General features: G+C 38.6%; 1 long non-coding RNA gene across 1 annotated transcript; it reads left to right on the top strand.

Annotated features, from left to right (window-relative positions):
• Positions 1 to 1,614: 1,614 nt before the first annotated feature.
• Positions 1,615 to 15,713, top strand: LOC140619923 (uncharacterized). Its single transcript, XR_012019686.1, has 4 exons — positions 1,615 to 1,681; positions 7,793 to 7,933; positions 13,665 to 13,831; positions 15,510 to 15,713. It is a non-coding gene; the product is annotated as an uncharacterized lncRNA (long non-coding RNA).
• Positions 15,714 to 16,217: the final 504 nt, after the last annotated feature.

The following is a 16,217-nucleotide window of genomic DNA, read 5'->3' as shown; positions in this document are numbered from 1 at the left end:
TTTTTTTTTAATGTATTCTGGATGCAAGTCCTTCACACAAGTGTTTTCTTTCAGCCTGTGGTTTGCCTTTTCACTTTCTCAATAGGTATCTTACGAAGAATGATATGTCTTAAATTTAGATGGAGTTCAGTGTGTCTTTCAAAGCTCACGCTTTTTGTGTTCGGTGAAAGGATCTTTGCTTTTCCACTTGTCATGTCGTTGTTGAGTGTCATCTGTTTATAAACAAGATATGGTCATTGAAGGAAAAGAACTAAAAAGGATCGTAGGGCACGAGTACCTGCTATATGCCTGGCTGTGTGCTAAGGGCTTTTTCATGTGTCATTAACCTTCATAGCAATCCTTTGGAGTATTTTTTAAAAAGATTTATTTAGTTATTTTGAGACAGCACGCGCATGTGCACCCATGTGTGGACAGGGGGAGGGGTAGAGGAAGAGCGGGAGAGGATCTCAAGCAGACTCCCCACTGAGCCTGGAGCCTGACATAAGGCTGTCTATGGGGCTCCATCTCACCACCCTGAGATGATGACGTCAGCCAAACCAAGAGTCAGATGCTCAACCAACTGAGCCACTCGGGCATCCTAATAATCCTTTAGAGTATTAAAAGGTATGTGATGGAGGCTCAGGAGAGGTTAAATAACTTCCTCAAAGTTATACAGCTGCTTGGTAGAAAGGATAGGATTCGATATTAGTCATTAATAATGGCAGTAGCTTCCATTTTTTTGAATATTTAACCATGCTATGCACTCTTCACTAAGTGCTGCAGGTGGGGTAATTTAATCATCACACCAACCCTATGAAGTAAGCAATATCATTTTGATGAGCAACCTGTGATTTAGAGACAGAAAGTAACCTAAAATCACACAGCTCTTAAGCTTGATTTTCCTCGCTTTATTCCAGGCCCTTTTAGAATTCATCTTTTAAGAAAATGTGTTGAGTTTCACATGTTTGATATGTAAGTGGGGCTCTTCACTGGCCTTGCTAGGCAACTGTAGCTTCTGTAGAAGAAGATTTAGGAAAGGACTGTGATCATATTTTTTTAAATCTTATTCCCCAAGTTGTATATGACTGTTTGCTCTGTTTGCTAAGGAGTCAGTTTGGCATTTAGTGCCAGGGAATCCACCCCAGTACTCATTTAATCAAGTTTTTATGAAAATGTGGCATCTTGTTTTGGTTCTTTGCACTGATTTTATAGCCTTAATATAATGGTTTGACTCCTGATTCCCTAAGGACTGCTTGTGTTTTGAAAGGATAGTCCTCGCATTGTTTATAGAAGTTTACATTTTATAATAGCTTTTTAAAAAAAGCTGCAAATATGACTAATGGAAGCCTCACTTCACACCGTCTGCTGGTGTCGTGCTCTTTAGAGTGACATCGGTTATCACTCTTTCTCTGTTTTATTGTAAAGAGAAGTAGTAATTTTTTCTTAGCACAGCATCACCTCCAAAGTCACCGCAGAAGTCTCCTTTGATCTTACTCATTCTCATCCTTTCTCTCTCTTTCTCACACCCAGATGCAGCACACAGCCTACTACATACACACCTACGTCCACATACCCCTGGCAAGCAAAATTCTAAAAAGGAATCTGTTGTCCTAGGATACCAGACCTCCAAGAGAACATTCTAGAAGTTACTTTTCTTCCTCCTCTCAATGTATAAAAACTCTAGGCTGTCCTGTGAGAACAGGTGACTACTCAGTTGAAAGTTGGGTTACCCTTAGGAAGAGTTTAAGATTTTTCATGGGAATAGGTGGACCAGAATATTTTAAATCCAAACTCTTGAGGTCTGTAAGGTCACCAAATCTCTCTCCTAAGTAAATGATTTCAGTTGGTCCAACTCTCTTGGCCCTTAAAATTAGTCTTCTCTTCACTCGCTTCCTTCGGGAAGAACTCGCAACATTTCTACGCAAGAGAGGCTGTGTACGTAAGGCCTGCAATCTTGTCAGCCTGGGAAGACCATCTCTAAAGTAGCAGGAATGGGGCAGAATGATGAGGGGCTGTAGGCCCAGGCAGCAGTCCTCAGTTTAAGAACTAAGACCAAAGCCTTCAAACTTGTGTGTATTCCCCAGGAGTGTGTGTTGACTTTCCAGGGGGGTCAGTATGCAGATGGTTTTAAGGAAGTCAGTTGTCAGTCCTCACAATGCTACCATTTTTTTTTTTTTTAACACTCCCAGAAAACTAACCTGCACTCACATTTATCTCTCAGTAGAATCTTACTGTGGTATGCCGGGATATTAGGCTCTTTATGGTCAAAGTAATAATTAGAAAATTTTATTTTGGAGAAGACTCCTTTAAAGATTCATCAAAGTCTCTCAATTCGATGGGGTTTTTATCTTTTCTTGTTTTGTTTATAGTTCTGTTTAGGGTAGAGCTGGATCTGTATCGGGATGTCCTGAATTCAGAGCACTCAAATGTTAGATTAGTAATTCTGAATCTTCTAAATGTATATTTAATCTTTTAAATGGGTTGTTCTCTGGAACTATTACATTTTTCGAGATACATTCATAAACACCCGCAGATAAAAGTTATGCATGACTTCTTTTGGATTTAGCATGCTATTGCATAAGGTAGTAAAGGCCTATTTTATCACATAGTGTAATGAATTATTTACTCTGAGATCAAACCTTCAATCTTCCCTGTATTTTAGTATATAACATTTTTAAGACACTTTTTACATAAAACAAATATATTTTGAAACGTATGATGAAAATTTTAGATTTCAACTTAAAAGATGGGACGAGATATAGTTTTTTGAAGTTACTTTATGGGATAGATGACCAAGGCAGGCTGAAGACATGAGAGGCCATGCTAGAATGACCAGCACTACCTGACCTTGGGCAGAGGTCTTTGGTGGAAGTGACTCGCGTGACTATTTGCCATGCATTTATATACGTACAGGAAAGTCATCTGACGATCTGTCATGTGCTTATATACAGACAGGTCCAAATCCAACAGAAAGACTTATCATTTTTATCTGTGGGATATTATCAAATGTATCTTGAAAAATTTGATAGCCTCAGAAAACATTCCATTTAAACAAAGATACACTTGAAAGAGTCACGTCACTAACTTACAACACTGCCGACATTTTGAATTTAAAACATGTCAACACAGGTCTGGCTCCATCCTAAACACAAATATGTGCAAATAGAGTAATTGGTCATTAGGAGTGACTTTAAAACATTTTCGTGAATAATTATTTCATATATTTATTTTTAATAAGCTTCATTTACTCTTTATGTTGATGGCAATAAAAAGGTCTGATACCTCTTCCAAACTTCTTTGGAAGTTCTTGTTTATGGTGTAACTTGATTCTATTTCTATTGAGACTGTTCATTCTGATGTGAAATCTCTAATTGCTACAGTTGAGCCTAATGATTATGTAAACTGAAATGTAGAACGTGGCTTAGAGCCACGTGACTCTTAGTCCATTCAGGCTGCTATAACAAAATACTATAGATTGGGTGGCTTTAAACAACAAGCATTTATTTCTCACAGTTCTGGAGGCTGGGAAGTTCGAGATCAAGCCACGAGTAGACTCACTGTCTGGTGACATCCCACTTGCCGATTCATACACAGCCATCCTCTTGCCGTATTCTCACACGGCAGAAGGGGCAAAGGACCTCTCTGGGGTCTCTCTTCCAGGGGCACTAATCTCATTCATGAGGTTCCACCTCCATGACCTAATCACCTCTCCAAGGCCTCACGTCCAAATACTAACACAGTGGAGACTAGGCTGTGACAGATGAATTGTGGGGGAGACACAGACATTCAGTATGTACTCTCATAAGTGTAATTTTTCTGTGAAGTTGAGTTTATTCTCAGAGGAAGAAGATCACTAGAAATAGACTAGTGACTTAATTTTTTTAAAAAACGATAAATATAAGATGGAAAGCAGAGGGTTTAACAATGAAAGTGTAAGTAGCTTGTGCTTAGAATGATTTTAGAAGGACACCTAAACAAACTGTGGCATTCAGGATAGCCTAGCAATCATGAAAAAGAAGTTCAAGTTTTGAGGGAGAGAAGACCAAGGCCGGGCAGGCCTGCTTGTAGTAAGTGGCATATGTGGACACATGAATGAGAAACAGCTTAGCTGTTTTTTGGGTTGTTTTATTTTGTTTTGTCTTTTCTGTTTAGTGCAATGATCTTTGGGTAGAAAAAAAATTAAAAGGAAACTGAAATCCAAGTAGAGAAAGGTAGGACTGAGTCCTAAATTAGTTCAGGAATTTTGGCCAGTGTGTCTCAGAATCCTACAAAAACTAGGGAATGATATTGCTGAGCAAATTGTTGTTAGAGCTATTTAAGGAATGGATTTAAGTGAGCAGAATTCTGATTTTTAAAAAATCAAATTTTTAGCCTGAGGGAATGGAAGAATGGCGTTTTCATTTTTTGAAGAATGAGTTTTCACGTCTTAAGTTGGGGAGGCTGCAGAAAGAGCTAGTTTACAGTGATGACGGAGGTAGGGCAGCTACCAGAATCTCAGTAGTCAACACATTAAGTCTGGAAATCTTTAGATATTCCAACAGAGATGTCGTCACATAGACAGATATCCAGACTTGGTGTTCAGGGGAGAGTCGGGCTACAGGCAATAGCACGCTGATGCTGTAAGTCTGGAGGAGATAATTTAGGAGTAGGTGTGGCTAGAAAAGAGAAGAGATACAAGGACTGAGTTCTGGGATGCTTCAAAATTCAGCTGTCAAAGAATTGAAGAGGAACTGGGCAAGAGGTAGCCAGAAATGTGAGAGGAAAACCCAAAGGGATATGGTTTCCTGGAAACCAAATGAAGAAAGTGTTTAAAGAAGCTATGAAGATGAGAGAAAGGCAGTAGAGTACCTGGACTTGGGTGAAACATGTGGCAAAGTCCCTAATGAAATTGTATTAACAAGGAAAGAAATTATAAACTGGATTTTTAGCTAGCTACCCAGTTATATTCAAGGATCTTGATGAGTAGAATATTATTAACTCAGGTAAGATGTCTTAAATTTTCAAAATCCTTGGTCCTCATGAGTAAACTTGAAAACTCCTGAAGTTCTTACTGTTTGTAATGGGAGATCAATATTTTTTCAATATAAAATTATAGTGTGTAAAATTCTTTTTCAGCCTTACACATTCCCAAATTCCTACAATGTAGATTTTGATATACCAACTAGGGAGTCCTGCCCTGCTCTGGAGTTAGAGAAAAGTCACAGAGGTCCCAGCACTCTGTTCTCAGCCTAGTCTTTTCAAATTTTTAAAATAAATTTATTTTTTTAAAGATTTTATTTATTTATTTATGAGAGACACAGGGAGAGAGGCAGAGACACAGGCAGAAGGAGAAGCAAGTCCCCTATAGGGAACCCGATGCGGAATTCGATCCTAGGACCCTGGGGTCACGATCTGAGCCAAAGGCAGATGCTCAACCACTAAGCCACCCAGGCATCCTGCCATTTTAAAAGAAACTTAAATTGTTGTCTTTGATTGAGGCATGAAGCAAGTAATTACTTTTATGGATGTTTTAAAGCTTTAACTAATAGCAAATAGATCACAAAATGAGATCTGAATTTAAAAAGAATTTGAGTAGGAGTTGGTGATCTTTTGGTGATTTTGGAGTGCAGGAAAGGAAAGGTTGAAATATTGAAAACATAGTCTTGATTAAAAAAAAATCAAAGAATAATACCACAAACAGGCCCCTGAGTTTGAAGTCAAATACAGGCAAGAATCTAGAATAAATAATTAAAAGGATGGTTTGTGACCATTTTGAAAAAGAGGCAGCATGACTTAGCGTGTCATGTTGCCCTCATTCTATCCTAGGATGTGGTTCTCACACTGGCAGGGCAGGAAACTAATTTCTGGAGGTTTTGCCTTTGACAATAATCTATCATTATATCACTGAGGCATCATCAGAGGCTCTAAAGTAGAGTCATATAGTCACAAAGGTACATGGTTTATGGTCAGAGGACCTGGGTTTGGGTCCTAACTTTGTAGCTTATTTATGTGGTTCAGGAAAAATTGACCTAACCCCTGTAAATTGTAGTTTCATCTGAAAATGGTGAAAATAACATCTTTATTACAGATTGCTGTCAGATTTAAATGAGATATAAAGATGAAAGCAATTTCTAAATATAAAGTACTAATTATTAGTTATCACAGAATGGAAAACTGTCACCCAAATGATAGTACAGTAATCCCCCTTATCCATGGTTTTATTTTCTACAGTTTCAGTTCCCCATGGTCAAATGTGCTCCAGATGTTTTGAGAAAGACACCACCACATCCATGGAACTTTTATTACTATACTGTTACAATTGTTCTATTTTATTAATTTTTAATCTCTTACTGTACCTTTTTTTTTACTGTACCTTTCTTATAAATTAAACTTTATCATAGATATGCATGAATAGGGAAAGCAGTATATATAGGGTAAGGCACTATCTGCAGTTTTAGGCCTCTACTTGGGGTTTTGGAATGTTTACTCCACTGATGAAGAGTGACTATTGCAACTACCAATAGCACCGATCAGATCTTGGTTGGATTAAATGGATCAGGAGCATGTAGAACAAGACAGATGAGGTCAACTTTGTCTCTGAAATTCTGTATTCAGGTCTATATTTTTAGAAGGATATAGGCAAATTGTATTGCAATCACAGAGCCTCAGCAGAATATTAAAGAGTATTGGACCAATATTCTATGAAGAAAATTTAAGGGATTGAGAAGACTTGGAGGTGGTGATGTTGGGGATGAGAGAACTATCTTCAGATAGATGAGGAATGTTAGGTGGTAAAAAAGATTTTGTTCTGTTTGGTCTTTAGGGGTAACAATAGGACAGGACGGGTGAAGCTAGACTTCTAGTCCTGGAGAGAGGACTTTCTGTTAGAGCTATGCATGGATGGCTACAGCAGGACTGGAGAGGTCCCCATCCCCCATCAATGGAGACTTTCTAACCATGGGCTAGATGGTGACCTGGTAGGGCGGAGGGTTCCTGAAGCAGATGGGTGGTCAAGGACAATGTCCCCTTAACGCCTGCTTAAGTCCATCATTCTGTGACATAGTCTTATTTATCTTTCTCTGTATCCCTGCACCATGTGATGTTCACGGGTGTGTCATACTCTGCTGCAACTGCATTCTCACGCTATTTAATCCTGGACTTCAAAAAGGTCATTTAAATTGAGATGTACCCTTTCATTTTTTTTTCCTGTTCTACCTTGACTCTCTGACACTTGTTTCTGACCATTTGTGTGCCTTAGAAATAGGAGACCCTAGAGAGACCTCATATTATGTGAAAGGATTTTCCAAGGCCAAACTAACTGCATTCAGTCTTTATCCCAAATGAAGGAACAACTTTGATCTGTCAGCTGTGAAAAGTAAACTGGGCATGACCTTCACTCATCACCAATCATCTCACTTAATGACATTTATTAAATTTATTCTGATATTAGATCATGCTCTTTCTTTGTTCTGTCATGTTTTTTTTTTCTGATCCAGAGTCTAATTATTTCCATTTATATATATATATATATATATATATATATATATATATATATATATACACAGAGAGTTTGAAAGTCTGATGTGTTGAATGTGAAGTTTTTCTCTATGTGGCTCATATTTGAAGACACTCTCTTGTGTTTGCTGATATTTGCCCAAGAAATAAGGGGAGAAAATAGATCAGCTTTAAAGTCAAATGTACTTTGAAGTACTCACTTCATTGCCCTGGAGACCTCGAGCATTTCTTTTGCTGTGTGGATTGTACCTTCTAGCTCTTTGGTTCTGTTGTGCCTTTTCACCCGGAAGGCCCCCAAATGACAGTTATTGCTTCTTAGAGGATGTAACTTCAGAGAAGCTGTCACCATGAATCAGGCTGCACCTGACTTGAAGAAACCTTCCGGGTTCTGACATGTTGCAAGCGTTTCATGCAACTGAAACTCTTATTTGCTGAACAGATATCAGAGCACCACAAGCAGGTGAATATTTTCACAGCGTACAGAAGATAGGCGAATCATTTTTCTCATGCACATTCCAAAATAAGCTACATATAATTGGTGTAGCACTTTATCGTAATTCTCAACTATGTTAGTACCTTTAGAACGCTTTCCCTTAACTTGATGTTTGTTATAATACCAATTGATGAACTGTTTAAACATGTTTAAGCCACCTATAGATAAGAACTAAAATCTTGAAAATGTTTCAAAATCATTCTAGATAAGAAAATTGTATCTATCATAAAACTAGAATTGACTCCACTCATCTGCTAGTTATTGCCCTTGAACTGTGAGCCATGTCAGTTGTCCTCTGTCCTATTTCACCTCAGAATGCTAAAATAACTTGGACAGAAAACACATGGAAAATTGCCCTGCTCCCCCTTTATCCCAGACTTCCAAGAAGGGAAAAGAAAAGGGGAAGGAAAAGAGAGATACTACGCATTAAATTTATTTTTAAAATTTATTTCTAAATTTTTTTGTGCCTCAGATATATAAGTAGGTAGATAACTCTTTTTATGGCTACATTCCTTTATATTGAATGAACTGAATTATTAAAGAATAACAAAAATCAAACCAAGGTTTCTAATTTTATTCCAATCAAGTATAAAATTATAAAGTAATACCAATCAAATTTTTTGTTAGAATATCCTTGGGAATAAGTCCCTTTTATTGAATAAACATGAACTCAAATAAATTGCTAGAATTATTAGTGATATGCTAGAAATAATGATGTTCAGGGTCGAGGTTAATAACCTGTGGAAGTGACTGATTTGATACCTTAGTTCTTGAATCTTCCCAGCATGTCACCAAGAATGACAACCATTTTAGACATTTTGACTTGAAATTAGGCTTGAAAATAGCTAGTCTCTTGGGGCGAGTTAACATTTAATGTTGGGCAAGTAGAAATGACTGCTGATTTTCATTCTTTATATTAATTCCGTGGGGAGGGTGAGCTAGTAAAACATTTGTGTGAGCTGGTCATTATTTGAAATTTATTTACCAAAGTGGCTTACGTAATAATCGTCCCCGTGCTAAATCAGTCAGTCAACAAGTTTTTATTGAGTCCCCATTGGATTAGAGTAATGTACAGTAATGATGTATTCAGTAGTGTACAGATGTATGCAGCAAAGATTAGACATGAGCTCGACCCCCAAGGCCTTACAAGCCATTAGAGGAGACAAACAGACACATATCATCCACTGAAATGTAACCAGATGACTTAACTCCCAGAGCGTGGAGGAGGAATGGCTGGACTGGGATTGTTCTGGTGGGTGATGGGATGGCTAAATGTGGGAAACTTTCATGATGTAGGTGCCCCGGTCTGGGTTAGATCAAACAAAGTTAGCAGCTTGAGATGAGAAAAGCATTCTGGTTTAGTGAATACAGTATAACTCAACAAAGATTAAAGTAGAGAATGGAAGTCTGTTTAATTTACCTGGAGGGTACAGCAAGATGGACAAGCACAGAGGTAAAACAGGTCGTGGAAAGAGTTATTTGAAACCAAAGCTTGAGCAGGGATGACATGAGAAGGGTCTCAGTCGCATATCACAAGGTCCATTTTAACTTTATTTATTTATTTTTTTAGGTCTTTTTTTTTAATTTATTTTTTATTGGTGTTCAATTTACTAACATACAGAATAACCCCCAGTGCCCATCACCCATTCACTCCCACCCCCCGCCCTCCTCCCCTTCTACCACCCCTAGTTCGTTTCCCAGAGTTAGGAGTCTTTACGTTATGTCTCCCTTTCTGATATTTCCCACACATTTCTTCTCCCTTCCCTTATATTCACTATTATTTATATTCCCCAAATGAATGAGAACATATAATGTTTGTCCTTCTCCGACTGACTTACTTCACTCAGCATAATACCCTCCAGTTCCATCCATGTTGAAGCAAATGGTGGGTATTTGTCATTTCTAATAGCTGAGTAATATTCCATTGTATACATAAACCACATCTTCTTTATCCATTCATCTTTCGTTGGACACCGAGGCTCCTTCCACAGTTTGGCTATCGTGGCCATTGCTGCTAGAAACATCGGGGTGCAGGTGTCCCGGCGTTTCATTGCATTTGTATCTTTGGGGTAAATCCCCAACAGTGCAATTGCTGGGTCGTAGGGCAGGTCTATTTTTAACTGTTTGAGGAACCTCCACATAGTTTTCCAGAGTGGCTGCACCAGTTCACATTACAAGACATCATCTGAAAAGAAAAATAGTTAAATGAAAGGCTTTTGTTTTGGGATTGCTCATGTGGAATTCTTCGATACTTACCATGTCTGGCTAATTTAAGACATGTGATGGGATGGGCATCCCAGACTGAAAACTATGCGTGCTATCTGCAGATTTCTGAACAAATGCCCCCTGCTCAAGCAGACCTCTGGTTCTTGACTGACCACCATCATTGAGCATCATGTGAACATCACTGGTGGATTTCTCTTTCGTCATTAGCCCTTTCCCATACTTAAATACTGTTACCATATGGACATGGCCAGTTAGAGTCTGCTTTTCTTGGCATCTTACCTTCTTTAATAATTTTAAGGAAATCGCCAGTTTTAGTTAAGACTTTCTAACTTGTTTGATTATGGAAGAAATGATGATGGCTGCTTCTTTGAACAGCTGACCTTCTCCATACGGTGTATGATAAAGGCACCCAATCAAAGGTTAGTAAGGTCAGCAACACATCCTAATTGCGGGGAATGGTAAATTTGCACTGCTAACTGAACCAGCCAACGAGTCTGAGCCTCATGTACTAACAAGGTTCAGTAATTCATAAACCATTTCTTCTTCATTAGGTAAAAATGGATGTCATTTTGGCCCAAGACAGCCTCACAAAATTGAGAATTTCTCCTATTCCTTAATTTTTAATTCAAATATACTCCTCTGACTCTTCATTCGATCTATGACTTACGTGTCATTTAGTATTAACAGCTTTCTTGGGCTTTACTTTTATTATCTCATTTAAACTACAAAATGGGGGCACCTGGGTGGCTCAGTTGGTTTGGCATCTGCCTTCAGTTCAGGTCATGATCTCAGGGTCCTGGAATTGGACCCCGTGTTGGGCTCCCTGCTCAACGAGGAGTCTGTTTCTTCCTCTCCTCTTACCCCTGTACCCCACTTGTGCTATTGCACATGTGCTCTCTCCCTCTCTAAAATAAATAAATAAATAATAAAAAAATAAATAAAAAATAAATCTTAAACCAAACAATGCTACAAAACAGGCCTGTGAGGTAGGTACTAGTATCTCTGCCTTCAGATGAGAAATTTGAGGCTCAAAAGTAATGTGATGTTTATGTGGTCACAAGACTGGCCTTCAAACCAGATTAGCCCGATTCCAGATGTTCCCATTCTGCCACACAACTACCCAGATTTTTATAAATGGTGATCCTCAGCCAACCACCAACTGACTCTTCCAGCCATGTTCTTATTAATCTAAATATGAGGATCAGAGAACATCATGATCCTTTTTTCCTTGTATTTATTCTAGTTAAATAAGCAATTATTTATTGGCAACCCATTGTGTATTGGGAAGTGTGCACCAGGGGAGCACAAAGATTAAAGAAATAAGATACTTGCTTGGCCAAGTTCCTAACTGGCATTGGTATTCCCTAGTCACCTAGGATACATTCTTTTGGATCCTTAGTTGTCCTATGTGCTTGGAGCATTCTTTCTTTTTTACCCAGTTTCCTAACTTTCTTTAGATTTAGCTCAGGGAAAGAAAAGGCAAACCTTAGCTTCCTGGGAAGTTTTCTCTGATTCTTCAGATTTATCTGGATGTTTGTCTTCTGTGAACCAACAATATTCAGTGCACAGTTCTGTTGCACCAGTTATGTTGTCACCTTGTTTTCTTTGTCTCCCTCAGGACTATACCCTGAGGGTGATAGCCTAGTCTTACTCATCTTTAGATTTCTAGCATTTATCAGAGCAATGAATGACCAAGGGAGGGAGCCCAGACAGTACTGTTGTTTAGAGGAGATTGTGAAGTTGGTAGAAGGAAAGAGCCACTAAAGGGAAGGAAGCTTCTCCGAGAAGTTGCAACTTAGTTCTGGACTTTACAAGATGCTCTGGATTGGGAGGTGGTAAGGAAGCAGGAGGTCACAACCCCTGGAAGACATGGAAAGCGTCTGTTTGAACTTTGAATCCAAATTTAGCTTCCTGTGTCTTCCACGGAGCTGTGGTTCCTAGCTCAGTACCTTCAGATTGTGTATCATGAGACTAATCCCTTTTCCTGGACAGTCCTGCAATGTTTGAAAACCAGGTTTCCCTGAGTCTTCTTTTCCTATGGCAGGACTTCTCTGATTCTTTCACTTTCACCCACACTCTTTCCGGAGCTTCTCATCCACGTGCCCACAGCACTGAGCAACAAAGGAGGTCAGGGCTTGTACCACCATGCCTGAGATAGAAGCTTCTATAAATAGGCTGTATTGCCTCACAGCTGCTGGTGGCCACGTCAGTTCACTTACTCACGTTAACCTTACCATCAGTGAGGACCACTGGCTCTTTTTCCTATATGTGGAGCCAGATCTGCCCTACCTGTTAGTGTCACTTACTCACCACTCACTTACTTCCTCCCTTAGTCATTCTATAAACATTTATTAAGCATCACTATGTGTCAGGCATTGCACGCCTGCCGGGAAGATAATAAGCTCTAGCAGAGTGTCTGACCGAACTTTAGGGGCTTGCATTCATCTCTGTTGAATAGCATCTGTTGCACTGGGTCTGGATCTTCAGTTATTTTTTATAGTTCTCTGTCTCCCCCAACTCCCATAGATAAAGCACGTATAATGTGTGTGTGCATGTGCGTGCACATGTATGTATGGATGCTTCCCTCTTGTGTATTGATGAATCTGATTATTGTCTACAGAAGAAAGCTTATCCTGGATGTAAATTGTGGATTACAGTCTTAAATAACAATAAAATTGTAACTGATCCGAGATGCTGGAGTAGAGGAAAACTGTGTGTGAGATGGTGGAGGGGGCTGGGTAACAAATATATGGAAAGCATGGGCTTTGAAGCAGATTGTCTGAGATGAAATGTGTATTCCATCATTTACCAGCTGTGTGACTGAGGGCAAAATGTTTAATTTCCCTGTATCTCAGTTCTTTCTGAATATATCCCTGTGTACTCAGGGATTATAATAGTTTTTGTACAGAGAGTTGTTGAGATAATTAAGATGATGTACATAAAGTAGTCATGCCTAAGGCATATCAAAGACTCAATAGATGACAGGAAAAATTATATAAGAAAAACAGTTCTTTATATTGCCTGAAAAAAAATCAACTCTCAGGGATGGAAAATGGGATAGAATGATGTCAAAGTCCATTATAATCAACTTTAGAAGTATTCAAACTAAAATCCTATTGGAATTTGACAGTGAGTTTTTCTGGGCTTCAGCCAGTGCCAAGAAATATTTTTGCCAGAGTGAAATATTTGTTGTAACAATGCTTACTGGTATAGAATTTGTCTTGGATTAGTAAGTAGTTAAATTAATAGTGAAAAAAAGTTAAGAATCTCTTGGTCTTACATGTGACTTCTCTACTTAACATTTTATTTTCCATAGCAACTCAAAATAGAGTTCGTGATTTTTTTTATATCCAAGTGGCTTACTTCTATCATATTAATTAGCTGAACATAATTTGTAGTTTAAATGGTAGATTTGTTGATTGGTGTCCGCTATTAAAAACGATTTGATTTGTTCCTATGTGCCTTTTTGAAGGACTTTAAAAAGAAGTCATGGGAACGACAATTACTGGAAAATAACTGGCTGCCTCATCTTTGGCTTAGGTGGTTTCAGTATTGTTGAATTCTCGTCTGTTTCAGAGCAAACCAAGGGAGTCTTCCATTGATGCAAGATTTAAGGATATTGCCAAACTTGGTTTTGAGGTACTTGAGATATTACTTATAATTTCTTAATGAATTCCAGCAGCTCTTTTTCAATAATTAGGGAATAAGCAGAGCCCTCAGCAGCATGCCAGTACAGTGGAGTAATGGCCGTTAAAGACATGAGCTTTGGGACTATTTGGAAACAAATGGTCATTTCACCAGAAAAGTAAAACAAACTGAGCAGTTTTACTCAACTTTCCTTCTTTGTATCCATGCCATATTTATAGGTCAACTCCAACTAGTCAGCCCTGGTGAGTTTTTTATTTGTCAGCTGTACGAACTTTCACTATGGCTGTGCTTACTCTCTGCTCTGATAGCAGGTACATGTTTTATTTTCTTTAGTGACAAAAGAGCTCCACTATTTTTTAAATATCCAATACAATTATAAAACAATTATTCAGAATTGAACCCAGTCAGCTCCAGTTCATCTTGGATGAAGACTGCAAATAAGTGCATGTGGATTTTGTCTCCCTATTTTGCCTTTTAGTAGCATTTTGATTTAACACATTCATTTTACACTAATGGAAGCATTGCAAGTAATTCTAAGTGATGGATATTAGTTCCTCTACCTCATTCAGGGTATAGCATTCTGACTATCTCATAATGTTCACTGTCCTTTGATTCCTTAAGAAAAAAGGCTCGCTTTCTACCCCTTATAATGACCTGCAAGGTGTTAAAATGTGATGAAATTGAAACAAGAAGGAAAAAAAAAATCTCAGTTAAAAAGTCCCTTTTTCAGTTGGGCAATTGGAGCAGATCGTTTTGTCTTTGTTGAAAATGTGCCGAATAATGAAATAATAAAGCTTTAACGAAAGAATTGGTGTGTGAGGAGGCAAGGGAAATAGAAAGCAGGCGGGCCATGTCTGTGTTAGGTTTATACACCATGCTTGGTGGATTTAGTTTTCTTTTTTGTGGGCTGTCTTAAATTGCTATTGCAATTTTTGGTTAAGTATAGCTGTTCTCAGTTACATAACTGCTCCCTTTGGCCTCTAAAAAAAGAAGGTACATTCTAAGGTCAAAAAGGAATCATGGTAAAAAGAACAGAGCATGGATGTAGTTGGGTCAAAAGATTCAGATTCCTAATGGCAGCACTCCAGGAGCTGGTGCTAAGCCTAGGTCAGAAAAAAGTCTAGAAAAGGTGGTGAGGAAAAGTCTAGAACTTGAATTATACATAGTTCCTTCAGCAAATTTTTGCAGAGACTCAGGCCCTGAAGTAGTCAAGAGTAAGGACCTGAGAGGTTATTACCTCTTCACTTTGGAGATGAAGACAATGAAACTGCACATTAACAACCAGGAAGGCCAGAGGCATGGCGTGAAGGCACCCAGCAGTTCAGGGGGAAAGCTGGCATTGCAGTGTAGACACAAGCCTGGCTTTTTCACCATCATAGCTGGCATTGTAAGTCCTACTACAGTGGGACTAGGAATTCCTACAGAGTTGTAGATGGTAAAAGAACACAAATCACTGCACTGGGCAACAGAGGATCTATGTCAAAGTTGTTTCCCTGAATCTTTGATTAAGCGACCAATGCTCTAAACATAAGCTTTTTCATTTACAAACTGGGTATCATTTACTTCAATAGAGTCAATGGAATGAATGTTGTTTGTGAAACTGCTATGACAACGAAGGCAGTTCATGTGTAAGGCATCACAGAATACCATTGGCTATTCTTTCCCTAAGGACTTCTCCACAGCTATCCAGGGCTACTAGAACATCCCAACTGACTAGCACTCAGAGGACATAAGAGAGACAAAAAAATTTTCTGGCATCTCAAATGAACCTGCAGCCCACCCAGTGTGAAATCCTCAAGAAGCATGCTTTTAACTCAGCAAGTTGTGAACATTCATTTCGTTTATTTATTCATGAACTCATTCACTGAATAAATGAGGCATAAAAATATTAGACATAGTTCTTGTCCTTCTCTAACGGAGGTAACAGACAGACAAATAAATGTGATTCAGTATGGAAAATGTTGTATATTAAGGACAGTGGGGAGACTAAAAGAGGAAGTAAAGGGTTATGAAGAGATTTTAAGAAGTGGTCTTAAAGGTTAAGTAATACTGGGACCTGCTGAGAATGTGAGGACATGCTGAGATTTCTACTGAGGGAGGAACCTCAGTGAAGTCATGAGAATGTGACAGAAGAGACGTGTGTGGGAAGTGGTGGGTTGTCCAGTGAGCCAAACGTTAGAGAATATGGGGAGACTAGTGAGAAATGGGTCTAGACAGAATGAAGTCAGATCATGAAAGTCCTTGAATAGCATGCTAAGGAGATTGGTCTTTGTACAAAAGACATGGAAGACACTAATATTTATTCTATCACTACTTTTTTAGGTTAAAAATGAGACTATGTAGTTACTGAAATATCCAAGCAATTTACACACATACA

The sequence above is a fragment of the Canis lupus genome, chromosome 28, assembly GCF_048164855.1.
Source record: "Canis lupus baileyi chromosome 28, mCanLup2.hap1, whole genome shotgun sequence".
Lineage (NCBI taxonomy): Eukaryota > Metazoa > Chordata > Mammalia > Carnivora > Canidae > Canis > Canis lupus.
This window is presented reverse-complemented; position numbering and strand designations above follow the sequence as displayed.